This window comes from Phascolarctos cinereus, unplaced genomic scaffold (assembly GCF_003287225.1).
Source record: "Phascolarctos cinereus isolate Bilbo 61053 unplaced genomic scaffold, phaCin_HiC Scaffold_1;HRSCAF=81, whole genome shotgun sequence".
Classification (NCBI taxonomy): Eukaryota; Metazoa; Chordata; class Mammalia; order Diprotodontia; family Phascolarctidae; genus Phascolarctos; species Phascolarctos cinereus.
The window spans coordinates 200,878,139-200,904,053 of record NW_027555514.1 but is presented as its reverse complement, the minus strand read 5'-3'; the positions used below and the strand labels follow the sequence as shown (position 1 = coordinate 200,904,053).

Sequence of the window (25,915 nt, the reverse complement as noted above, 5' to 3'; positions counted from 1 at the left end):
ATGCTATAATATTTGGTGCATATAAGTTTAGTATTAATATTACTTCATTATTATAATTAATATCAGTATTTTTTATCCCAATGTAGTTTCTCTGTTTATCTCTTTTGATTAAATATATTTTAGCTTTAATTTTGTCTGAGACCATGATTGCTACCCTTTATTTGTTGTTGTTAGTTTTGGGTTTTTGTTTTGTTTTGTTTTGTTTTTTGCATCGGCTGTGGCATAATAAATTCTACTCCAACTGTTTTTTTTAAACTCTGTATGTATCTCTCATATTTAAATGTGTTTCTTGTAAGCAGCAATATTATCAGATTCTGATTTTTAATCCATTCTGCTATCTGTTTTCATTTTATGGATGAGTTCATACCATTCATATTCAAAGTTATAATTATTATTTGTGTATTTTCCTCCATTCTATTTTTCCTCACTTTATCCTTCTCAGCCTCTATTTTTACCCTTTTCCTCTTCTAGTTAACTTTTATCTACTACCTCCCTAATCCATATCCTTTTAAAGAATCTCTCCCTTATAATCTCCCTTAACCTTCATATTCCTTATTCTACCCACCCCTCTTAAAAGACACTCCCAACTTTCCTAAATCTTAATCTATATACCCTTGTAGAAAATCCCCCTTTGTCCTATTTTCCCTTGCCCTCTTATTTCTTTATAAATTTGGAAGATTTTTATATACTTCTAGATCTATATGTTCCCTCTTTAACCTATTTCTGATGAGAGTAAGGTTCCAGCATGACAAGCCCTCCACCCCCACCTGTTTCCTCTGTATCAGTTCTTCCTCTTGTGCCTCTTTTGTATGAGCTAGTTGCTCCTTTTTACCTTTTCCTACCCAATTTTGTTTTTTAGAATCACCCCATCATACACAATTCAGCCCTAACTTTCTTTCAAACTACCCAAATATTTATGACAGTCTTAAGAATACTGATTACATTTTCACATATAAGAAGTAAACAATTTGATTTTATTGATTCCCTTATAATTGATGTTTGCCTTATATTTCTCCTGAATCTTATATGTCAAATTTTCCATGAAGTTCTAGTCTTTTTATGAAAAATACCTGAAATTCTGTCAATTCATTGAATGTCCTTTTTTTTTTTAAAAAATTCAGGATTATACTTAACTTTGCTGGGTAAGTTATTTTTGGCCACAACTCCAGGTCTTTGTGCTCTATGAAATATAGCGTTCCAAGACCCACAGTCTTTCAGTATAGTGGCTACTAGGTCTCATGTAATTCTGATTGTGGCTCCACAGTATCTGAGTTGTTTTTTCTTGTTGCTTATAATATTTTCTCCTTAGCCCAGGAATTTTGAAACTTGGCTATGATATTTCTGTAGTTTTCATCCTGGGATCTCTTTCGGGTGGCTTTTTTCTATTTCTACTTTACCCTCTTGTTCTAGAACTTCAGGGCAATTTTCTTTAATTATTTCTTGTAATATTGCACCAAGATTCTTTTGTTTCATTGTAACTTGTAGGAGTCCAATAATTCTAATATTGTCTCTTCTCAATCTGTTCTCCAAATCAGTTGTTTTTCTCATGAGATATTTCACATTCTCTTCTATTTTTTTCATTCCTTTGATTTTGTTTTGTTTATTTAAAAAAATTTTTTCTTTTTTTATTCTTTTGATTTTGTTGATTATCATTTCTTGGTGTCTTATAATGTCATTTCTTTCCCCTTGCCCAATTCTAGTTTTCAAGGAGTTGCTTTCTTCCTTAAGATTCTGGATGTCTTTTTCCAGTTGGTTGCCTTTCTTTTCATAATTTTCTTGATTATCTTGACTTGCTCTTATTTTTTCCTAATTTTTCCTGACTCTCTCCTATTTGATTTTTAAAGTCTTTTTTCAATTCTCTCAAGAACTCTTTTTTGGGCTCATGGCCATTTGATGTTGCTCTTTGGGGTAGGAATGGCTTTTTTTACCTCAGTATCTTCCTCAGAATACAAACCCAGACCTTTTCTATCCTCATAGTAGCTGTCTATAGTTGAATTCTTTCTCTGTTGCTTGGTCATTTTTAGCAGCTTATTATTATAATCATCTTTATTTCCAGAGTGTAGGGAATGGTATCCCAGAACTCAGGTCCTTCTTACTGTTATTTTCTGAGCTTTGTCTGAGGCTTGGCACTCCTCTTTACACCAAGCCATGGCTAGAGCCTCCAGTCAGGCTGTGTTGCAAATGTTCTTGCTCCCTCTGGACCCTCCAGTGGCTGCAATCTTCAGTTCTCCCCTCTGGCCTGGAACCAAAACCAGGAATTCAGCTCTCCTGTAAGTGCCCATGACTAGTAGCATCCTGTCCCACTCCTACCACATTCACCAGGCATGTACTAGCTCCTTCTTGACATCAGCCACAGCCCAGACCATGTCTAGTCCACACAACTGGGCTTGGCATGCCTCAACAGCAGAGGGTCCTTCAATCTTTCTCTGCTCAATGCTTGACCCCATCACTGTCTATGAGGTGAAAATTCCTGTGGCCAAGGCTGAGACTGCCTTCCAACCCAGGTGCTCCCAGGGCTGGTTGTTTTTTGTTTCAGTGGAGATGGCCTGGAGGTGTTTGCACTTCACTCGAGCCAAACTGCCAACCCTAGGGTCTTTCCTCAGGTCTTCTCCAGCTGTCCCGAGGGTACCACTGCTCTACCCCAACTCTTGTTTATTTTTGCTATTCTATGTTTACCCTGAGGCACTGTTCTGTCTTATTTATGTAGGAAATCTAGAGAACATGGAATTTTCTAACCTACTCTGCAAACTTCCCAGATTTCCCCTCTCTCAGTGACTTTTAAAAAAGTGTGAGCTGGATCTGAAAAGAGAGTCACTTCTTGCAGTTGAGAAGAGAACCAATTATGAAAGGAGAACCTAGTTCATGAGATATCATCTTTTTCCTTTCACCTCTTCCAAAGTACAGTAGTGGAAACAGAATTTCTTTCTCCTCCCTTCCTACCCCTCACCAATTACTAAAGGTATCTTACATTCAAGAATCTACCTTTTCTGATTCCCAGGCAGGGTACATAAGTGTGAAATTCTGAAGAAACAAAGGCAAACAGTCCCAATAAAGAGGGGAAATCTAAAGAAACTGATGTAGATACATAGAGACAATCACCAACTTGGATTTTTTTTTAAGATATAGATGAAAAATAGAAATAAGAGTGGATAACAGGCTAAATATAAGAGCATGACATAAAACCATAAAAATAGTATCAGGAATGTTGATCTTTTTGAGGGAAACTAAGGACAACAAAAAGGGTATTGTTTAAGCTATATTAGGGGGAAAAGGAAGATTAAAAAAAGGTACCTGAATGCTGCTTGAAGCAGATGGGACAATGACAACTGACAACCTACAGGACACAGAACTGCCTAATTGTTTTGTAAGAGGTTGTGCTAGTAAATGTTCAACAACTAGCTCTCTGAAAACACGACACACTTCTAAGTTTAATTTGCATTATTAACATTTTCTCCATCACTTTCTTAAGTGTAGACAATCCACAAAGCAATAAAGGAAGCCCTGATTTGTAGCATTTGTCAATGGTTGATTTCTAAGGTACAAATACTTGCATTAAAAACTTAACAGTCAGCTCTTATGAGTCAACTCATGTTAGCTCCAAAACACTGCTGGATGTGGAGATAAGCCCCTTTTGGACTTCAATCACAACTGCAAATGATGTATCCAAGAATGCAGTTAAATATATAGCAGAATATATTCTTCTTTTTCTATTATGACTCTCTCTGGTTTGGGTATAGGTGCCATATTTATGTTATAGAGGATTTTAATAGGATCCTATGTTTTTAATTTTTTTTGGTAAATTCTAGAATACTAGAATTCTATACTAGAATTTTGAATGTTTGATAAAATTATAAATCTAACTAGAACTGTTTTCTTTTATCTGCTTGGAGTTTATATCTTGTTCAAATTATTTTTTTTCTCATATGGAGTAACTTAAAATCAACATTTCTTATTCCATTAATATGGACATAATATGTATGTTGTAAAATTATTTCATCCTTTTCACTTAAGTTATCTGTTTCATTTACCTATTGTGGAATAAAAGAGTTTCTAGTAATATCCTAAAAAAAAAAAGTATATAGCAGAGAGAATGACCATCTCTGTTTTTGGTCATGGTGCTTTCCCCGACTCATGCATTTGCTTGACAGAAGGGAAAACACATAGCATTTGAAAACTGGGGAAGCCTGAACCCTAACCAGGGTTTGGTAATTACTGAGCAAATGACTGTTGTCTGGCTTACAGCCTACCTTTCTGAGACTGATAATTAGAAACTATATGGAACACTCACTTTAAGCTAGGATGTGGTATTTAACATAGAAACCCAAGTTCCCCAACAAGAAGAAGTAAAAGAAAAAAAACCCCTAAAACTAAGAGGATTAGTTAGCTGAGAGGACCCAGCCTTTCATGCTAAACAGTTTGATACGAAGGGCTGAAAATCTTCTGTCAAGGAGATAAGACCTCAGTAGCTGAATATCTAAGGAAACAAAACAAAGAAGTTTTTTTTGCTGGTCCTAAGACAAGGATTTTCTGCCTTTTCTAAGGTGATCGGGTGATTACTGGACTTGTGATTTAACTTGTATTGGGAACTGCCAGGTGAAGAAATTCTCGGCCAATACAGATTGGCACCCTCTCAGCAATTTACAGTCTTAGAGAGTTGCCTAGAGCACCAAATTTAGGTGACTTGCCCTGGATCCCATAGCCAATAATTATTAGAGGCAAGATTTGAACCCAGGTCTTCCTGGTTTCAAGAATAGCTCTTTATTCTCTCTGACACACTGCCTCTTTAAGCTAAGAAAAAAGGCAGCACCCACTCTTCCCTGAGAGATAGCCAAGAAGATGAGACTAAAGCTATAGGTGGTAAAGAATACAACCAGCAGAGATTAGGCCTGTCCAGTGCAGACTATGTGACCATAAGGGAGCAAGTCAGGTGGGAGTAATTTAATAACTTACTAGAAGGCATTAGATACACAGTAGCATTGATGGTATGGATTTCCTCTCCATGTGTTTGTCTTGGGCACATATGTTTCATATGTACATGCCCCCTATGTGTATGTGAACTTTTCATATATGTTCCCTATGCATGGCTCTCCATGTGTTTTCTACATGTCTACTCTTTTCACTCTTGCTATATGTATTTGTGAGAGAGCTTATCCCAGCTATACAGGGGAAATGGTTTATTGCTTCTTGTCATGCGATTTCATTAAATGTCTGATTTGAGTGAATTGTTTCCTCTTAAGTGCATTAGACACTTAGATGGTGGAGTCCCAGTCATGGTAAGATGTGGAGTGGAGCATTCCAGTTCTACTAGATCCCTGTTACAAGCAGCAATCCTGGTTCATAGTTATATGGTATCTCTTAAATATATGTCATTTCTTTGTCTTTCTAGAGCACAGTTATAATAAAAGACACCCATGATATTCCTTTGTTGTATTAAGCTAATGAAATCTTCCATCAAAGGGTCTGGATCTTTGCTACCTTGCACAAGGTTATACCAAGTGGAATGATATCCTCTGTTATTTTATCTATCATCAAGTTATTCATATTTTTTGTTCTTAAATATCCATAATCTGATGTGATCTTTTTTACAGGGTCTGTAAAACAGAAGATGTTTTGGAATTGGTATTAGATGAGCTTTCTCCAGTCTAGTAGCATTTGCTTCTCCAGGTATTATTGCTCTTCTCACTGCGTCTTTACAATTTACTTTCCACTCTACTTACAAACTCAAAGGATCTTTCATCATTTCACCAGATAGTATATTTAATGAAATTGGAATATGCTTGTCAATATGTCACCCCAACTCCAATTTCTAGTCTGTACAAAATTTTGCAAGACAACTAAAGACATAATAGTTTTTAGACTTTGCACGGTTTCAAGTGATATGCCTTTCAAAGTCTCTAACAATCTATTTCTTTTCTCAGTCTCAGGTACTTGCTAAAGCTTCAGTTACATTTCTTACCCAAATGACCCATTTACTCTCCAGAGGGACATGATTCCTTCTCAAAGGAAAAACTAACTTGTCTATGATTACATTGCAATGTGACTATTACACTCAATGATGATGGGATATCTATTAACAACTATAGCCATTTCTTGAATTTCCAATCAATCAGTCAATCAATAAACATTTATTAAATATGTTCTATGTGCCAGGTACATAGAACTACCCAGGAGTGATCCAAGGCTGAGGCTTGTCAGGGCACAATCAGTGATATAATAAGGAAGTTCAGGATTCAAGAGAAAAGGACAGTGTGGAGTTGAACGGATTCACCAAGGGGTCAAGATGGGGAAAGGAGAGAGTGGCAAGTGTAGGGGTGTTGGCTTAGGAGACATTAGTGGCCACAAGAGCAGGATTTGGTAAGGGAATGGCAGAGGGGAGAGGTAGAAAGCCAACAGCTTATCTTCAGATAAAAAGATTTTGGAATTCTTGAATGTGGAGGTGGTGCATTTGTGGGTGATAGTAACATTAAGGGTATTGCTATCTTTGTGTGTGGCTTAGGTGAGCCTGGAGAAGTAGGTCATGGGAAATGAGTAGGTTGAGGAACTGCGAGGTTAAGATGTTTGAAGGAGGATCATTATGTATGTTGAAGTTCTCTAGTATAAGGGCAGAAGTTGGAGAGGAGCCCATCAATTGGGGAATGGCTGAACAAGTTGTGGTATACGAATGTAATGGAATACTATAGTGCTATAAAGAAATGATGAGCAAGAAAAACCTAGAAAGATTTGTATGGTCTCATGCTGAGTGAAATAAGCAGAACCAGGAGAACACTGTACACAGTAACAGCCACATTGTGCATCACTGACTCCGATAGACTTAGCTCTTCTCAGCAATGCAAGGATTTAAGACATCCTTGACATCCAGAGAAAGAACTATGGAGTTTGAATGCAGATCGAAGCATACTATTTGCTTTTTTTTTTCTTCTGTTGTGCTTTGTTTCCTCTTTCTGGTGGTTCCTTCTATTGGTTCTAATTCTTACAACATCACTAATGTGAAAATATATTTAATAGGAATATATATATGTATAGCTTATATCATATTGCATGCTGTCTTGGGGAGAGAGGTGGGAAGAAATGAAGAGAAAAATTTAAAACTCAAAAACTTATGAAAGTGATGGTTGATAAATCAAAATTAATTTTAAAAGTAGCAGCAATAAAAACTAATATCAGTAAAAAAAAAAGATGTTGGAGAGGAGAGAAAGATAATGGGTTGGTTACTGAATTTGTTGGGGAAGGAAGAGGAGTGAACTAGAAATTCATAGACAACAGCTATGAGGATTTTCTTGAGTTGGGCATATAGATTGCATGACTCTCAAAGAAGAGGTTACTGAATAATGGAAGTGGGGGGAAAACCTGGAAATGGTACTGGGGAGCAAGGAGTATTCTAACTCCCTCATCTCAACCAGTGAGCTGAATGGGATAAATGAAGGTACAGCTAGTACTAGAAAGGGTGTCCAGCAAAGTTGTGTCTTCAAAGAGAGCCAGGCCTCAGTAATTGCTAGAAGATGTAAGAAGGGGGAGAAGAAAAGATTTAAGATAAAGACAAGTTTCTTGCCTATGTAACAGGCAATCCAAAGGACAGTGAAAGAGGTGGTTAGTGTTTGGTTGGGAGTTTGGGTAGAGAGGGTTGAGGGGAATCAAATAATGGGGGTTGGAAGATGAGTTCAGATGATTACCTACAGGAGTTTAGCATCACTAGGATGTGTAGGGCATGACCAGTTGTTAATGTGTTAATTATGGAGAAGAAGATGACACTCCTCTTCCCAGAGTAGGCTGGCAATCAGGCAGAAAACTAGAGCAGCCTTAGATGGAAGGCACATAGTCAGGTAGCAGACTCCATTTTACTTTTCATCTTTCCTCCAAAGCCTGGCTGTAGATTAAGCAGGAGACTGCACAGCAGATAAAAGTCTTGTGCTCCACCAACTTTTTCCCTCAAAGAGGACAAAGCAGTAGATGAAAGGCTTGGCAATCAGAGTGAAAGTCACTTCTCTTTGAAATTGTTTAGCTAGTTTTCCCTCAGGGGACACTCACAGGGAAAGATGGAAAGTGTAAGGATGGACCATAGGAAAGTCATTCCTCTTCTCACATGACGCTGGAGGGAAGGCAGGTTCAGGAGAAGGTGGAAATTTTGTATGCAGAGGGAAATTGAATGGAGACAGAAATTGAGCCAGCCTATAGATCACAGTCAAAGAGAAGTAAAAAGCCAAAATACTGTGATTAGATAAGGGAATTTCAGAGTACTCAGGCATAGATGTGGTGCATTTGTGGGTGATGGCAAGATGAAGGCTATGACCATCTTTGCATAGGATGAAGGAGTAAATTGAGTACGTTAAGGAACTCTGAATTTAGGGTATTTGAGGGAGTATGTTGAAGTACCCTAGCATGAGGACAGCAGTTGGGGAGGAGAGAAAGATTGTGAGCCAGGTACTGAACTCTGAACTCATTGGATAAAGAAAGGTAGTGTCCTAGAGGTCAGTAGACAATGTCAATAAGAAATTCTGATTGGGTGGTTAGTATGTATTTGAATGAATTTCAAAGGAGGAAAGGTTACTGAATGATGATGGTAAGAGAGTGAAGTTGAAGGTTTCAATAGGGAATAAAGATTAAGCTTGACTGAGTTTGATAGGAATGAGAAAAAATGAAGCCAGTGCAGGAAAGGGTCACCAGAAAGAAAACCAGGTCTTGATAAGAGACAGAAGACGGAAGGAATGGGAAAGGAAAATATTTAAGATGAAAGCAGAGTTGCTGTCTATGGAGCAAACATTTCACAAGGCACAGGGAAAGCAGAGTTATCTTTTGCTTTTGTTTTTGAGTGCGATAGGTTGAGGGGAGTGAGAATCAGGAAGTGAAATGGAGAATGGAATTTGAATGATATGGGATTCAGAATAACTGGGATTGGGAGGTTTTGGCCAAAGGGGAGTCTGTTAATAATTGAGAAATAAGTTCAGGTAGGTTTTTCATTTGCCATAGTGGTTTGGTCTCAGAGTGTAGTTCAGGAGTTCAGACAAGGTAACCAGTGCTAAGAGGGAATGAAATGGGTTCTTTTTCCCTGAAAGGAAAGACTCTGGTGTTCAATGGAATGAGCAGCTATTCCCAAGGGAGGTAACAGACCAGACAGGAAACCTGGCACAATGGAATGGCATCTTCCAAATGCTGTCCCTTTAATTAATATAATTTAAAACTCCATTAAGTATCCTTTTATTCTCCGCAAAAAGTTTTTTAAAAAAATTAATAATATTTTATATAGAGAGAATTAAGACAAATTTATAAGAACACAAGCCATTCCCCAATTGATAAATGGTCAAAGGATATGAACAGACAATTCTCAGATGAAGAAATTAAAGCCATCTATAGTCATATGAAAAAATGCTGTAAATCGTTACTGATTAGAGAAATACAAATCAAAACAACTCTGAGGTACCACATCACACCTATCAGATCGGCCAACATGACAAAACAGGAAAATGATAAATGTTGGAGAGGATGTGCAAAAATTGGAACGCTAATACATTGTTGGTGGAGTTGTGAAATGATCCAACCATTTTGGAGAACAATTTGGAACTATGCCCGAAGGGCTACAAAAATGTGCATACTCTTTGATCCAGCAATAGCACTTCAAGGGCTATATCCCAAAGAGATCAAACAAATGGGAAAAGGACCCACATGTACAAAAATATTCATAGCAGCTCTTTTTGTGGTGGCAAAGAATTGGAAATTGAGAGGATGCCCATCCATTGGGGAATGACTGAGCAAGTTGTGGTATATGAATGTAATGGAATACTATCGTGCTATAAGAAATGATGAACAGCCTGACTTCAGAAAAACCTGGAAAAACCTATATGGTCTGAGGCTGAGTGAAGTGAGCAGAACCAAGAGGACTTTGTACACAATAACAGCCACATTATGCTATGACTAATATTGTTAAACTGAACCCTTCTCAGCATTACAAGGATCTAAGACATCTCCAGAGGCCTCAGGATGGAAAATGCTGTCCACATCCAAAGAAAGAACTATGGAAGTCGAATTGCTATCACTTGTTTTTACCTTCTGTTGAGTTTTGTTTCATCTTTCTCATGGTTCCTCCTATTGGTTTTAATTTTTACTTACAACTTCACTAATGTGAAAATATGTTTAATAAGAATGTAAATGTAAAACCTATATCAGATTGTGCGCTGTCTTTGGGAGGGTGGGGGAGAGGAAGGGGGAGAAACATTTTCAACTCAAAAGCATATGGAAGTGATTGTTGATAAATCAATAAATTAATAAAGTCAGGAAAAAAAATTAATATTTTATTTTTCCCCAATTACATGTTAAAATAGTTTTTAACATCTTAAAAAAAGTTTTGAGTTCCAAATTCTATCCCTCCCTCCTTCTCTTTCTCCCTCCCTGAGATGGTAAGCAACTTGATATAGATTATACATGTGTAATCATGTAAAACATTTCTATATTAGTCGTTTTGTACAAGAAGACTTAAAAAGAAAGGAAGGGAGGGATGAAGGGAGGAATGGAAAAAGGAAGTAAAGAAGGAAGCAAGGGAAGGAGGAAAAAAGGAAGGAAGGAAGAAAAGAAGAAAGAAAGGAAGAGAAAATAGTATGCTTCACCCTGTATTCAGACATCAGTTCTTTCTCTGAAGGTGGATAGCATTCTTCATCATGAATCCTTTGGGATTGTCTTGTATCATTGTATTGCTGAGAAGAGCTAAGTCATTCACAGTTCTTCATCACACAATATTGCTATTACTGTGCACAGTGCTTTCCTGGTTCTGCTCACTTTGCACCAGTTCATGTAAGTCTTTCCAAGTTTTTCTGAAATCCTGCTTTTCATTTCCTATAGCACAATAATATTCCATTACAATCATATACCACAACTTGTTCAGCCATCCCCCAATTGATGGGCATACCTTTGATTTCCAATTCTTAGCTTCCACAAAAAGAGGTACTATAAACATTTTTGTACAAATAAGTCCTTTGCAAAAGGTTTTATAATCAAATTCATCTCACTATTTGAAACCCCTCAGTACGTCAATTGATTGCTCTCCCAGGGATCATTCCTGTCTGCAAAGCAGCTCTTGATTTCCAGGGCTATCTCCCCCTTGAATTCACAGTTAGCTCCCTTCTTTGCTGCCAAAGGTCCTGCTCTTTGAAGCTATTTCTTCATTCAAGTGAATCTCTTTTGTAGCTATCTGGAGTGTATGTCTCTGCTCCCTGATGAAATCAGTCAGTGTCTCTTCCTGATTAAGCAGCTCCATATTGAAATATGGTGGGGAAGGAGAAGAAAATGCCTTCTTTCTTGCTGCCCTCTGGTATAGGCAATCAGTCAACAAGCATTTATTAAGGACTTTTATGTGCCAGGCACAGAATACAAACAGAAGCAGAATTATAGTCCCTGCTCTCAGGGAGCTTACATTCTAATGAGGGAAGACAACACATAAAAAGGAAATGAAAAAAGTAGAAAGAGTGAGGGCTTAGGGAGAAGGGGAGAAAAAGTGAGTCAGCAATACAGCCTGGAGAGGGATAAAGGCATAGGTGCCTCTTCTAAAATGCCCTCAAATGAACTCTCTTGATGACCTAGCTTAGCTATTTAAAGGTACCAGGTGCATGTCCAATTTTTACTCCAGCTAATGAGGAATGCCGTTTCTGTCAGAGAAAGGTTTTTACACTTCATAAAGGGATCCCTGGGTGTTGATACATATTTTTTTAATTAATACTACAAAATCCTTTTTGGTCTTATCTAAAAATAAAATTTTTAGTAAGAACAATGTGATTAAATATGATTTATTATTTTTTAAATATTGGTTTAGTATTTGTGATACAATGATTTAAAGTCATGGTTCTAAGTTCAGTTTCTTTTTAATGTTTTTTGTTGTTGTTGTTGTTTTTGGTGAGGCAATTGGGGTTAAGTGACTTGCCCAGGATCACACAGCTGGTGAGTATCACGTGTGTCAGGCCACATTAGAACTCCTAACTCCAGGGCCGGTGCTCTATCCACTGTGCCATCTAGCTGCCCTATAATGGTTTTAATAGCATAGCTAAAAAAGATCCTTCACAATGATATATAGCTTATAGGTCATCCTTGGCCATGCTCTTTAAATCATATTCACTTTTCAATCCCATTCACCAATTTATTCCAAGGCCTTTGTTGAAATTTTGTTAGTAAATTTCTGTCTTCACTGAAATGTACAGGAGACAGAAGAGAAAGATGGGCTCTGGAAGTCAGGTCCTAGCTATGGTGGGTGGAGATAAGGGGCCTGAAGCAGGATAGATGGCATGATAGATTACGCACTCATTTCCTGGTGGTAGGTTTGAGGAGGAATGACAAGGTTTGGAAAATATGCTGTGGAGAGTGAGATAGTGAGATCTGAGTTCAAATCCTGCCTTAGACATTTACTAGCTGTGTAATTCTGGTCAAGTCACTTAATCTCTTTTAGCTTCAGTTTTCTCATCCGTAAAATGGGGATAATAATAGCTTGTACCTAACAGGGTTGTGAAGATTGAATGAGATAAAATATGTAAAGCATTTTGCAACCCTGAAAGCACTATGTAAACATAAATCTATAAATAAAAACTAGATAAACACATGCTAATATTACAATAATTATAGCATTAGTACAGTTGTACAATTAGTACAATATTAGAAGATCTGGTGCTGATAGACCCTTCCTTTACTTTTCTTTCATTATTACACTTGGAGATTCTTTTGTTTTGTTTTTAATATTTTTTTATTTTAAACTTAAATATACAATAAGAAAAGAAAAAGAACCATATTATAAACAAATACTAAAACTTAAATACAAAATAAGAAAGGAAAAAAAGCATTGCCATGTGGACAGCAGAATCTAAGAAAGGATGCAAAATATACAACAATAACTTTCCATTTCAAGAAAGACAATATATTAAATACTGTGCGTTAATATTGAAAGCTGTCCATCTTTTCTTTGCTTCCTTGTAAGTTCTCTTTTGTTCTCTGTTGCGTACTTTTTACTTTGTTCTTTTTTTCCCTCTTCCTTTCCTCCCCTGCTTTAAGCAGGCTACAATTAAGCACAGATATGTTTATATATGTATATATACATGCATACCTATACAAATATAGCTATATACACACCAAAATTATATATGTATACATATACATATACATATGCACATATTTATACACATATACACATACTTGGATATTTATAATCATACTCATATATAGATATATACATTCGTATGCATCCACGTAAGACTGTACTATACTTATATATCCTGTTTCTCTGAGAGTGAATAAGCTCTTCCTTTGTAAGTCCAAGTCTTTCCATATCTTTCTAGTCCACCAACTTGTCATTTCCTACACCACAGCAATATTCCAACCCGATGCTGTCTAGTTATTTTAAATAGTCTAAAACGATATTATTAATATGGCTGATACAGTGTAGTTTTCCTATTTTCCTCTTTTGATTAAATCTGTTTAGCTTGAACTTTGTCTAAGATCATGATTACTACCCTGCTTTTTTTCCCTGATGAATTCTACTCCTGATCTTTATTTTCTGTTTGTGTGTATCTCTTATTTCCTATCCCTCCTGACTCCTCCTTGCTTTACACTTTCTTTTATTAGAAAGTCTACTAAGTTTTCTTCATTGTATATAATGTTTGCTCTTGGTTTTGGGTAGATATTTGTTATATTAAAGTAAAGTCCTTTTATTCCTATGTCTTTTTTTTATATCTTTATCAGAGGGAAGAGAAGTAGAAAGGAATAAGCATTTATAAGGCCTGTATCTGCCAGGCATTATGCTAAGCACTTTTTTTTCAAATATTAAACTCATTTTATCATCACAACAACTTTTTGATGTAAGTGCTGTTATTATCCCCATTTTGTAGTTGAGAAAACTGAGGCAAACAAGTTAAGTGACTTGCCCAAGGTCACAGAGCTAGTAAGTCATCTGAGGCTGGATTTGAATTCAAGTCTTCCTTATTCCAGACCCAGGGCTCTATCCACTACACCACCTAGCTACCTCAGAAACAAGTGTTCGAATTTGTCAGAAGCAATTTTGGTATTTACTGACATAATCATCTGTTATCATTTATATTGTTAACATGACATCATATTTATAGTTTTCTTTATGTTTAACTAATCCTGCATTCCTGGCATAAATCCAACTTGGTCATAGCATGTAATCTGTCTAATATATTTGCTGTAGTGTATTTACTAATTAAAAAATAATTGAGCCCAGATTCATTAGTGATATCAGTTTATAGTTTTCTTTTTCTGCTTTGTCATTCTTTGTTCTGGGTGTCAAGACCATTATATAATAGGAAAATATTGGAAGAGTCCTTTCTAATCCTATCATTGCAAATAGTTTATGTAATATTGGAACAATTTAGTCTTTGAAGGATTGAAAGAATTCACTTGTAAATTCATCTGGTACTGGAACTTTTTCTTTTGGAGTTTGTGGCTTATTTCATTATTTTTTCTGATCACTTAAATAATCTATTTCTTCTTTAGCCAATATATGTATTTTATGTTTTTGTAAGTTTTGATTTATTTCCTCTAAATTAACAATTTTGTTACCATATACTTGGGCAAAAGAGTTTTTCCTAATTTCATTTTCTCTTCAAGTGCTATGATTTATTTTTTTCATTCTTGATAAAATTTGGTTTTCCTCTCTTTTAGAAAACCAGATTGGCTATATCCTTACCTATTTTATCAGTTTTTTAAATTCTAGTTTTATTTGTCAACTCAGTGCTGTTGTTTTTGCTTCAATTACTTATATATTTTGGATATCAAATTTTAGCAAAGAAACTTGCTGTAGATTTTTCTCAGTTAACTGTTTTCCTTTTAATTTTTTTCTATACTAGATTTGCTTGTGCAAAAACTTTTCAATTTTATGTAATCAAAATCGTCCATTCTATCATCTATGATTGTCTCATCCCTTGTGCCGTCACAAAATCAAAACAATTTATATTCATAGTCAGGAGCTTAGATATATGTAAAGGACCCCTAAGATTTAGGTGCCTCACTCAGGGGAATATGGTCCTCATTGGTACCCATTGGTACCTCAGTGGTACCCATTCAGGTAAAAGTTGGTTGACACCAGGCAAATTATTGCTGGGGGGGAGGGCACTTGTATTTAAAAAATATATATATATATACACACACACATATACATATATATAACATATATATTGTTAAATATTTTTAATTACATTTAATTTTTTTAAAATTTTGAGTCACAAATTCTGTCCCTCCATCCCCTCCCCTACTTCTTGTGAAAGCAAACAATGATATTAATTATACATGTCAAGTCATGCGAAACATTTCCATATTAGCCATGTTACAAAAGAAGACACACACACACACACACACAACCAAGAAAAATAAAGTGAAGAAAATATACTACAATATGCACTTAGAGTTCATCAGTTCTAGATGATAGCATTTTTCATCATAAGTACTTTGGAATTACCTTGGATCACTGTCTTAACCCTAAGTCTTTCACAGTTGATCATTGTTACAATATCGCTGTTAACTATGTACAATATTCTTTTGGTTCTATTTACTTTGCATCAGTTTGCATAAGTCTCTTCAGGTTTTTCTGTTTGTCACCTTTTTTAGGCAATGGGGTTAAGTGACTTGCCCAGGGTATTTGGTCTGAGACCAGATTTGAACTCAGGTCTTCCTGACTTCAGGGCCGGTGCTCTATCCACTGTGCCACCTACCTGCCGCAGCTTGTCATTTCCTATATGGGGCACTTAAAACACTGACAAAGAATCCAAAAGCAGACCTGAGTATGGTTGGTAACAAAACCCTCTCTCATGTATATGGTTTGCTTTTGTCTCAAAGGCTTCTCTCTCTTATCTTTGGGGTCTAATTTACTTTAGATTATTAATCACTATATATTTAAAAGTCTTTCCTCAAATATATGAACATTTGAGACAACTTAGAAGTACTATCTCATTGTATCTCCAAAACGTTCGACTTTCAGGTCAGGTTGCTCTCTCCTGTACCTCCTTTGAGCCTTTAAGCTGAAGCAAAATGCTTCTACTGGTCTCTACTCAGACTCAAATTTTCCCTCAAAATCTCTACCCAGGCTGTCATTAATCACATAACATGGATTAGGAGCCCCTGGGATTCTTTTACATAAAGGCAAATAAAATCATTGCAAAAAAAAGAAAAAGAACAACAGGTAAGGACAGCAAGGCAGAAATCACCATGCTCTTTGAATTCCTTCCCCCTCACATGGGAAGGAGGGAAAAGAGGCAAAACTAAGAAAAGTTGAGGCAACTAAATGGAATAGCTTCCTTCCCTGACTCTAAGCTGTGGTAAAAGGGAAATGTCTATGAGGGTCTTGGATTATCTTACCAACCATAACTTTCAGTCTCTTGGCCAGATTCTAGCACAGCAACACCCAATTGGCTGCAACAGTAGTGGCTGATCTTAATCTTTTTAGAAGGGGAGAGCTGGAGAAGGAAATATTGAAACATCTGGTGGTTGCTTGACCCTTGCTTACCCACATGATCACAGGATGAAGGACCAACTCCTAGACCATGAAATTATTAACTCCTGATTCAAGGTACTGAATAGAATTCACTCTTTAAACTTCTTTGTTCCAGAAATACTCACAAAACATTACAAGAAGTCTCAATTCCAAAATATTACCAAATGGCGACCTGATTGACTGCCTATACCTATACTTACCTTACAGTGTGTTTTGAAGATCCAGTGAAGTAATGTGATGCAAGAAAAGTTATAATGTTAAAATTTTGAAGACAGTTTTTACGTAATTGGGAAAAATATTTATTAAAAAAAGTTACTAAATTTTTCATACGTTTTCTTTTGGGACTTTTCCCTATAGATATTATTGATTCCCTTGCTTCCTTTAAGTCTCAAAGTCTACAAACAAACCTTTTCCAATCCCGTTTAATTTTGATGCCTTCTTTCTCTTATTTCCTATTTATCCCACATATAGCTTATTTGTACATATTTGCTTGTTGTCTCTCGCATTTGATAGTGAGCTCCTTGAGGGCAGGGACTGTCTTTTCCCTCTTTTTGTACGCCCAGTGCTTAGCACAGTGCCTGTCATATAGTAAGAGCTTAATAGATATGCATTGATTTACTATAAGCAAAAATACATATGTAATAAGAAAATTTGTAATTATTTGTAATGAGAAAAAAGTAGAAACAAAGTTTGTGACCAACTATTAGGAAATGTCTGAGAACGGCAATAATGTAGATAAATCCAGCTTTAGTTAAATGTAATGGTAAATGCTGTCAGATTAAGAGAGAATCCTCTCTTTTGTGTTATTAATAAGTTTTTTTAAGGTAAGATACTTTGTAGGGTATTTGGGTGCTGGTTGTATTACAACAAAATGTATCAATAAATTCAACTTATTTTCCACTAAACCATGGTGCCCCCTTTCCAATGTAGTCATCTTCCTCTTATACCTGCCTTCTACCCAACTTCCCTATTTCTGTTGATGATGCTTCTATCTTCTGTTACCTAGGTTTGAAAATTTAGAGTAATTTTTGTCTCTTCCATGAGCCAACACATGTAAAGTGTTTTGGAGGCCTTAAGGTGCCATGTTAATGTTAACTATATTATTATTCTCTTTGCTCCTTCATTATATTCTTTCATTTTCCTTTCCTAGTCTTCCCTCTAGTCATTCCCCATATCTCAAATAACTTTTTTTTCAAGATTTTTCTATCTTTCTCTCATGAAATGGTTCTCAATTCAATGTAAATGAACAACGAGCTGGGTCTGGAACTGAATAGGAGGAGAGTAAGCTGGATTGCCTTTGGGAAATTGCAAAATTCTGATGAACCTAAGCTTCTGAAGAAAAAAAATCATTTAAAAAATACCAATATTTTTCCAGTAATATGGTATGACTACAAGGCATAAAACATTTATCATCTCCAAAGAACTGAAGTTGAGCATTGCCCAAAAGGGTAATGGATACTAATATGATAGGCTTGAATGGGCTGTGTACCACATTACAAATAAGAAATTACACAGAAGTGTAAAGGATGCTATCAATGAAATATACAGCTAAAAAAGAAAGCTTGCCAGTGTGGTGGTGAGGGTAAAGGATAACTGATGGATAGCTTACATATTCTATCTATTGTGACATCAAGAAAATGTGAAAAAGGCCCTTACTCTTCTGGGGGATGAACTTTTGGGAGAACATATATCAGATCATCTTGACATGGAAAAGACTGTGGTGGTTATACAGTCAAAATCTTTCATTCTATAAATGAGGAAACTAGAGCCCAGGAAGGTAAAGTGACTTACAAGATTACCCAGAGAGTAAATAGTAGATCTAGGATTTGAACTCAGGTTCTATGACTCCAAATTCAATATTTTTCTACTGAACCATTTCCCTCCTTATACTTGATTTCCACCCAACTTCTCTATTTCTGTTGATGGTATCATCAGTTACCCAAGTTTGAAAATTTAGAGTCACTTTTATCTTACACTCAGTTACTGTTATTGTTTCTACTTCCATAAGTAGAATTCCTTTCTTTCTCGTTACAAACTACTCTATTTCAGGTGCTCATCACCTCTTGCCCAAACTATTTTAATACCTTATGTTCCTTTTTTTTAGTTTCAAGCTCATAAAATTGTACACGTTATCTAATATTCCGCCTAAAAGCAGGAAACAACAAATACAAAAAGGCAAAAACTAGTTGGTCCTCTTAATTGGGGAGGGCCAGAGGCCTCTCTCCCCACTCGGAGATTTATAGTACGTCTTTCTTCAGATGGCCATCAGTAAAAAGAAACTAGAGTTGCCCTGGAAACCTTCTGTATGCATGCTCAATTCTGGCTCAGCAGCCTAGTGAAGAAGGCCTCTCTTCACCATGAGGTTAGTGGAAGAAATAATCATAGAATATCTATTCATATTACAAAGTCCACTTCAGGGATTGACTCAACCCAAACATTCTGTGCATGTCATTTAGGCCTGAGCTCTCTTTAGCTAGTCTCTATTACACAAACTTTAAATTATGGCCAAAAACTTTAATGCAGTTCTGATCATATCATTCTCCTATTCAAAAGTCTTTAGTGACTTTACATTGGCTCTTGAAACAGATAAAAATGCTTGGCATTAAGGTTCCTCCACAATCTAGCTTCAACTACTTTTCCAAATTTATTTCATATTATTGAGCTTGAAAAGACTAGGGGAGCAGGGTACTTTGAAAGAAAGCCAAAAAGCAGCATGTCTCAGGCAAGTCAAATTACCACCACCACCTTGACCACTATTTCCCTTGTGGTGACAGCTCAGGATCCTGCACCTAAGAGCATTGGAAACAATAGTGCTTCCAGCCCACTGTCCTAAGCCATTATTTTTGGAAGCAATCCCTATGGAGATGCAGCCTAAAAATTGCTCCTGCAGGTGCTACATATAGATACAGCGACTAAAAACCCAGAAACAAAAGTTCTTGCCACCAAAGTCCTTGACATTGTCAAATAATTCAACATCAGAAACTGCTACAATTTGATCAGTGGAAATGACCTTAAAAAGAGACACTAATCTGCTTTGCCATTTTGTCCTAAGGACCATAGGATGTTTCCATATAATTTGCATCTGAAACCTTCTATTTGTGTTATCTCCCCCATTAGAATGTGAGCTTCTGGAGAGCAAGGACTTTGTTACTTTTCTATTTAGCACAGTGCTTTGTATCTAGTAAGCACTTAATAAATATTCATTTCATTCATTCAGACCAGCAGTGAAAAGACCATGCAAGACAAGGTCCTAGGTCTTACAAGCAAAGTCATTATTCATCCCTTAGCCATGTGACATTCAGAAGTGACTTTGACGGGGATAAATGTTTTGTAGAAATTGTTTTAAGTTTGAATTTACTTTCTCTATGGATCAATACGGTATAGAGGACAGTGTACCACTAGGTTTTGGGGAAATGGTTTATACTTCTATTCCTGCTTTATCTTCTTAGTATATATTTGCTCATAAAAGCAATTTGATGTTAATTGGTTAAGTGAAACATTACATTAATATAAAGGATAAGCTATACAAGACACAAGCTCTAACTGCAAATTGATTTTGAGAGGAAACATGTTGGAATGGATGTATTAGTATTAGTATGATGATAGTATTATAGAATGATAATATTAATATTAATAGCATAAATAGTACAAGATGATAGTATTCAAGAATACTATGACCCCTCAGGGGTACCCCTAGAACCAAGAGGGGAGAGGTAGATAGCCATGCATTGGGGAACTGGACTCATCACTGCAAGTGGGAGTCAGGATAAAGGACCCCAAGAGCTAGATGTAGCTCTAGGAACCCAATGTGTGAGTTAGGATAAGAATACTCAGAGTTTATAAGAGTACATTTGGATTAGACAGAAACTGGGGTGCTATTCTGTGCTTAGGCACATATATTGAATTGAGTTTAGTTCTATGGGTGCCTACCTCCAACGTTTTTTGTGTCATGGACCTATTTGGCAGTCTGATAAAGTGTAGTTACCCCTTCTCAAAGTACTATTTTTAAATGCATAAAGTAAAATATATAGGTTACAAAGGAAATCAACTGTATTGAAATGCAGTTATCAAATAAATTTTTAAAAAACTTCATAGGCCTCAATTTGATGGAATAGGTTCCCCTTTCTCATAGTATTCAGCTTAGGTTCCCCCCACCTCAGTGAACCAATGAAAAACTGCTTGAGGATTAGGTTAGAATTTGTGTCCAAGTCTCCCCAAAATGTGGAACAAAAGAGATGCTCAATCCACTACATGAATCAAGTATGGGACAGGTAATTTCTCCCTCCATACAAAAGGAATTCTAAACACAGAATGCTCTTATAAGCATGCGTTAAGGACTCAGTAACTTGAAAGATTTCTGTAATTTTATTTATATCTATTGTTACAATTTGCTGGGACACTGATAGTTAACCTTCATCAGATTAACCTTCATTAGAACAGAAAGTAGTTTGTGAGAATACTGAGGACTTCATACTTCACTTCAGCTCTGTACTATCATCATTCTACTCCAAACTAAACTCCAGTGAACTTCAGCTGCTCCTACATCCAACCATTATTTTCACTGGACACAGGACCTTCAAACCTTTAAAACTCACAAGATCACCTCCAAGTCTTGACATATCCACTTTGAGAACTGTGTTCAATTTCCTACTCAGAAAAAGAAACAAAAAGCAGAAAAGTTTGCCAAGGGCTTAAGTGTAATTTCCCCTATTTGAGATGATACTTCATGCGGGGAGCAGCAGTAGGATAGGGAATCTAATCTCTGTGTAATCATACCCATTAAAGCCTACTACTTCTTTTAAAATATTAAGAAATAAATATAATGGTCTAAAGTCCTTGGTCTCATAGAAAACATTTCCAATACTTGGTCAAATTCCAAGGCAACAATATGCACCATGAATTTTTTTTTGCTTCATTCTTATCAAAATCTAATCAGTCTCTAAAGAGAAAGGCCTAATCTGTGTGTGTGTGTGTTATAGAGAAATTTAACGAGGAATCTACCCAACTTCCCAACATTTTAAACTACAGGCCATTTTATCTCCAAACCAAAAGCCAGGCTTCTCAATTGTGGGTTTTGAAATCTTGCTAAATGTTGGTTTTCCATCTAGCATAGGAGGCATAGTTCCTTTTACCGTCAGAGAGAATTTATCATTATTTTGAAGGTGCCAAGCTCCAATCGTGGATTATTCTCACCATGTGCTGCTTTCACTCCTTTGGTGTGCTGCTAAGCAGAGCTATAGAAAATCATAAAACTGTGCTGAGTCCTCTACAAATTTGTGTTATATAATCTCAACTGGGTCCTCACTGATGCAAGGCAATCCTTTTACATGCCCCCCCCCGCAATAAATTCACCATCCCATTTACCAGACTGGATTTTTAAAATCTTTTCATAATTCCTCACATCTTCCTTCCCCTCACCCTCCAGCCTGAAATCTGGGTACCAACTGAGTTCCTTGGCTTCTGTTAAATGAGAGTCTACCAAATTAGGCTGATCCAGACTCATCAAAATGCTTCTTTAGTTATATCACAATTTCATATCCTCTGTGCTATTAAACAATAAGATGCCTCCCAACAATAAAGAAATCAAGACATCTCCTAACAATACTATCCCTTGATGCCCACCCCCAAACTCTGCAAGCCTTTTCTGGGAAGGAGTTTCCTGAGCCATCCCAAAGAAAAGGAGGTCTACCAGTTGAGACTTGAGTTACTTCTCTGAAGTGTATGGAACCCTCTGAGAGGGAAAGAACCTTGAGGCTGAGGAAAGATTGGAGAAGATCAGCCAGAATTATGTCTAAAAACAGTCCATTCTTATCAGGTAAGTCTTCCTGGAGACTAGATCCAAGAAACCACTGGACATGGGGACTTTTCTTCTTTCTGGGGTAGCATCAATTTTTCATAAACATGGTTTCTGGGAGTTTGAACACTTGACTTAGGCAGTGAGGTACATAATGATGTGACTGTTCATCAGTAGGGACAAGCCCTCAACCTGAGGGCCACTTGGGTCAAGAATTGCTGTCTTGTCCTTAGTGAGAGGGATCTTATAGTCCTAAGCCCAGCACAGCACAGTATCACCACCCATGTTCAATTTGACATTAGACCTACTCCCCAATCTCTGTTACTCTTGTAATAGCTCCAATCTGATTTCTCTAATAGGTGCTGACATGCACCCCCATAAAAAAACCAAAAAACCATATGCAGTGAAAAGCTTCAGAAAAATTTCTCCTTTGGTCCTGACTCCAAAGGGGAGAGCCTTTGATTATTCGGTCCTGTGGTCTCTAGGCCCCATACCACTTGGCCAAATCAATGGCCACTGCCTAGGAACTTGTGTAGTAAAAATTTTTCCTGCCTCATCCCTAAAGGCCCTCTTACAAGCCAGCCCTGAAGCCTAAAGCTCACCCAATTGGAAGGACTTGCCAATATCCTACTTCCTGTGGAGGTTAGCAGCTGTTGAAGTCCACTTGCACATGTCTTTCTTGGAAGTGGATGGAACCATTACATAATCAGGCTGGCATTCCTCAGGAACCAGGTCCTTATAGTTCAGAGCTCACTGGGCCAGTGGAGAAGTCTGTGTTCCAGAGTCTAGACTAGAGGCCTCAGGCCCTGGAATAGAAATCATCTGTTTGTGAAAAGAACTACTACCAAAGGGACCCAGGCAAGCATGATTTCTAATATACAATTTCCATTTAGCAATAGAAGCCACCTGTGCTCTATTCATCTTGCTAGAAGAACCATCTAAAATCACTGGAACTCTTGGCAAAGGGTGATTATAAGATTCTATGTTATCTGATTAGTAGCAACTAGGGCCCAGTTAGAGGCAAACAAGGGCTTTTCCAAAGCAATATAGTAAGTGGTTGCTCTGGGTAATGTGGAGCTCCAGATACCTAATAATAAGCCACTGCTTATTATTATCTCCTAAACACGCCCCCTTCTATTCTCTGACAAGGCCACCACTCTAGTGAAAGCCCTTATCACCTGATTACTGCAACAGCCTGCTGGTGGGTCTATCTGCCTCTTTCCACTCTAATCCATTCTCCGTTCAGCGTCTAAAGTGAATTTCCTAAAGTGCAGGTTTGATCATGTCACCCCCCAACTCAGTAAACTCCACAAAACTGTTACATAGTAGGTGCTAGTTGGATTATTTTGTCTACACCTTGGTGCCAGGCAAAGGCTGCACTCAGACTGCTCTTTATGGACAGAGACTTCCAGAAACATGGGCCTTGCCGGGTGGTAAAGGCCCAAGGGGAGAGACTGCTGGACAGCCTTGTCTACATCTTCCAGGGTTGTAGTCTGTTCTGAACCCTCCTCCCCTTGAAAGACACTGACTTGTGGGTGACTTGGTACATGGGGCCATCAGGATATGCAGGTGGGGAATGTAGATTTTCCAAAATCTTGAGTCCAATAAGGCTTCCTTTTTAGATCATGAGGAAGCAAGTGTCAGTAGCTTATTCCAGACTGTGCCTGTAATCCTAGGCTTTACTCTCCTACTGTATTTCCCCAAACTTGACTGTGATGGACAGACCCTCAATTTTTTTTAGGATTTATTTCCCATCCCCTTGTTTCTCATAGGGGCCACCAACTGATCTAAGGCCTGTGACACTGTGATCCCATCTGCCGTAGTCAACAGCCGTCAGTTTAGTAATATATATATACTTGGAAGCCTTCAGGAAGGGCAGCCTCTTTCAGATCTCTGCCCACCATAATGTGGCAGTGTGAGGCTCAGGTAACCCTAGGGAGGACAGTAAAGATATATTGGACTCCTTCCCAGATTAAAGCAAACAATTCCTGACTGGTTTCAGCCATAGAAAACAGAGGAGGAAAGCAATGGAAAGGTTAATAGCCCCTTACCACTCACCCTGGACCTGTGCTACCTGGTCCACAGCATTGATGTAACAGCAGTATCTGTTGCTGATCAGTTAACATAACAGTAACAGATGACTTTGTTCAGCTCTCTGTAAGCTGCCAGGTACTATCTGTCTTTCTTACAGGTAACACAGGGCTGTTGTAAAAGGATCTGGTGTAACAAAGTACTTCTGCTTCCTTCATCTCCATCACTACAGAAGAAATATTTTTCACTCCCTTGGGGACCCAATATTGTGGGGTGATAACTACAGGAAATGGCAATTCTAAGGATTTCCATTTGATCCTTCTGACAGTGGCATTTCTAGAGGTTGCTGAAAGGGTGCACAAATACTGAGTCCATACCACCACTTCCCTCTAGGGACTGCCCTCTGTAGCCTTAAATGATCCAAATGGAGCAGAGGCTTTGCAGGATACCTCAGGCTTGGGGGTGGGTGTGAGGGTGGAGGGGACTAAAGAGCCTCTAGCCCTAGTGCTTAATTTCCCTGAACAGTTTTACAGGCCCCTTTGGGCTAGTCATCAGTTACTTTCTTATCGATCTTTATCAATCCTGTATTTCAGGAGCCACACTCAGAGCTCCCTCCTAGGATTAGTGTGTCCTACTGCTTTGCCCACTTGGCAGGCTTGGGGTAAGGGGGTAGGGGAGGTTCTGTTCCCCCTATTCCCAAAGTGACTATTTGCATGGACAGCACTATTTGCCCAAGCCACTACTCTCAACATCCTGCTCAAAGTTGAACAGTACACACTGGCATAGTTACATGGTGTAGGAGACCCACAGCTAAAGTCTGGAGCCATTCTGGTGGGGCTCCACCCAGTTGAAGGGATCTAATTGTCCCAGTGAAAAGCTGGACATAGAGTGTGGCAGACCTTAGGGTGGGAGGTGGGGGTGGGACTGAATAAATCCAATCTATCAAACTGATTTTCTTTAGGAAGTTCACTCTCTCCCTAGCAGATCCCTTATCTGTGAATAGACTTCAAGGGGAATTCATCTTTAAGTACAAATAAGTACAAATCTCAGACAACCAAAAAGGGGTAAAGAGCACATCCCTTCTGTAGGTTGACATTTTTAGTTGGCTTCATGGAAGTGGGTCCTTAGAGAGTTCCCCCAGGCCATGGAGGTCAGAAGCAGAGAGCCTTTCAGCACTGGCTTCACCAGACCATACCCCCTGCAACCACTGCCTCAGGGACACCTCTGATTTCTGTTTGACCTTCTCTAGCGATCCCCACATCTCTTTGGTGGAGAAGGTCCAATCACAGCTTGTTCCTTCAGGGAAGAGAGTCATAATACTCCCTGGAGCAGTGATAGAATGAAGACGGGGCTTTTTAATCCCTGGTGGGAATTCCCTAGTCTCTTCTACAAGTCTACTCCTCTTCCACTGTTTCCAGGTTCACCAGGAACCAGATCCTCTAGGTCCAAGATCATAGGGTAGGTTCTTGGCTGGGGCCCCTCACTCACTATCCCCATCAGGAGAGATCTCTTCACTCTTGCCACCATCAACTCCACTAGCTGTCCCTCAGGCTTTCATTGGTTTGGTCCCTGAAACTTTTGAGCTGTGTCTCTAGCCGCTGAATAAACCAGTCCAGTTTACT

The 25,915-nt window shown here is 37.8% G+C and overlaps 1 protein-coding gene across 2 annotated transcripts in view; it reads right to left on the bottom strand.

Moving 5' to 3' along the window:
* LOC144457826 (uncharacterized) overlaps positions 1 to 25,915 on the bottom strand; it is a 70,878-nt gene that overhangs the window by 17,498 nt on the left and 27,465 nt on the right. The window lies entirely within an intron of this gene.